This window comes from Hippopotamus amphibius, chromosome 9 (assembly GCF_030028045.1).
Source record: "Hippopotamus amphibius kiboko isolate mHipAmp2 chromosome 9, mHipAmp2.hap2, whole genome shotgun sequence".
Lineage (NCBI taxonomy): Eukaryota > Metazoa > Chordata > Mammalia > Artiodactyla > Hippopotamidae > Hippopotamus > Hippopotamus amphibius.
The window spans coordinates 117525592-117528173 of record NC_080194.1 but is presented as its reverse complement, the minus strand read 5'-3'; positions in this window follow the sequence as shown (position 1 = coordinate 117528173).

The following is a 2582-nucleotide window of genomic DNA, read 5'->3' as shown; positions in this document are numbered from 1 at the left end:
TGAGTTTCCAAGCCTTTTGTCACTCTCCACGTTGGTTTACTTCTACCATTGGCAATGATAATCATAAGAGCAATAGACATCCCTTACTGAGCACCTACTCAGCAGCAGGCACTGGGCAGAACATTTAGGTGCATTACCTGATCTAATCCTCTCAATAAACGTGACACAGATTGTTACTGTCCCTATTTTAAAAATAAGGAAACGGTGACAAACAGGTTCAATTTTCCATGTTCTCACAAATACTGCAGGGTGAAGCGGCAAAGTAGTGCAAAAAAGCGTGAATTGGGAGACTGATGTTAAACTTTACCCATAATGTTCCCATGGGTCAGTGCTGTCACACACCCCCACCTCCCATCCTGCGTTATTTAACCCACACTGTCTTATATCCACCCTATCTACCATCTTGCCTTCCTAATAAGACTGTAAACTCCTTGATGGCAGGGATTAAACAGCTAGTTCCAACTCAACCTGATAATCGGAATCTGGGCTGCATTTGCATGTTGGGACTTCCTTTGTTTCTTTATCTCCTTTCTCCTGCTTGATGGGATGCTAAATATTATCCCATTAGGGCTTCCAAAGGAGAACTAATGTTTCATTTCAAAATTTTCCCAAAGTGAATTATTTGTGATGCCAGGGAAGATTCTAAGCCTGTTCACCTGTACAATAATGTAGTAGAGCTGACCTGCTGGTACTCCCTCTTTAACCAAACGAAAGCAGATAAAAATGTCACCACTGGTGTTGTCACCCCCAATTTATCAATTTTCTGTGATACAGATTTCAGTAGTGTAGGCGTGGAAGATCTACCTAGGTACAGAGAACAATTTAGGGAGATATATTTGTTGGCTTATATTGAGTTTTTTGTTTCCTTTCAACATTTTTATTATACAGCTAATACACTCCCAATGCAGAAACACATGAAAATACTGAGAGGCGAAAAGAAAAAAGTCTCCCAAATCATAACATCAGAAATAACTGTCATTAATTTTTTTTACATCCTTCCAATTGTAAATGCGTTTGTTTGTTTATTTATGGGCCAGCCCATAGCTACTGTTTTGTAAACTGTTTTTTTTTTAACTTAACAATATTGTGAATCTATTTCGTATCATTAAGTATAGAGCTATGTAGGTCTAGTACTTTCAGAAAGAGAAAATAACTTTCTTCTGGAAATGCTAGATGTAAGGATGGCGTAAGCCTGCAACTACCATGAATAAGGAGAACTAGCAGGCATGTGAATTAATTCACCACAGAAGTGAGCAGAGTGGGAGTGAAAGACTGAGTCCTGGTAATAATGTTTGAATCCCTGGATCCAGCTTTGCCTGAAGCTATCTCTTCAAGAGACAGTACAGTGTAGTGGTTAGGAGTGCAGCGTCTGGAAGCTTGCCCTGCCTGAGTTCAAATCCTGGCTCTGGTAATAAGATTAAACATGATTAAAATGTAGTACACTTAGAATAGAGCCTTGTTAATAATAAGCCCTCAATAAACATTAGCCATTATTATGCTGCAAACTTTTCAATTACATCCATGAATAAATTCCTTTTGACTTAAGCTATTTGATTGATACAGACATGTACTTTTCAATTAGATATGCATGTTTCGACCTACTTGAAAGTTTTTTTGACAATTAAGTAAAATCAACCTCTGTTCTCAGTAGTCACCTAAGACCCCTCCTGCTTTGGATCCAATTTATCTCCTTGATATTTTAAATGTTTGTAAGGAAGTAACCAAATATCCTCTCTGGACAGTTCATGGCAGGTGTTCAATAAATGCTTATTGTATGAATAGATAGGTAATACTCTCAAAGACCCCTTTGCCTGGAGGACAGTAATTTTAGCCCTGAGGACATGGGACAACTTAACTTAAAGGACTGAATTCTCTGCTTATTGATCGCCTCCTTCATTCCCTCTTAATTCAGCCTAAATTCCGTGGATAAGCACAATAGTCACTTTTTTTTCTTATGTAATCAACTTCCTTGACCCTCTCTCACTGTGCTGTGTTTCCTAGTTAAAATTAACTCTCTGCTCACTCAGTGCCCCATGCCTGCACCCAGACAGCTGAACACAGAAAATGCACACGCACAATGACTAATCTCACCTAAATTTTGTCATTTCTAATCTCAAGTGGACCCTTAACACTTCCTAGCAATCATACTGCATTTCCCTAGTCCATTCATTTTCCCATTCTTCTTTGTAACCATTTGTTCCTTCTCACCTCTTCTTAAACCTCTAACACCTCCTCGCCATCCCCCGTCAGCTGACAGCCGATGGCCTTGCTTCCTACTTCACTGGTGAATAGAAGCAATTGAAAGAGAAGGTTTACCACCACCTCTACCCACCTGCCCATAGCTGTATTTATATACTTTATTCACTCTCCTGTTAGTATGATGTTAGTATGATGTTTTAGATAAGGCCAACCCCTCCATTTGTGTACTATATCCAATCTACTCTTGTCTGTTGAAGCACATGACTCTGGCAATCCTTCTCTTTTTCTACTGCATCATCAGCTTTCTCGCTCTCCACTTGGTCCTTCCCATCAGCATACAAATAAATTGATACTTCTTCCATCTTAAAAAGAAAAGAGAGAAA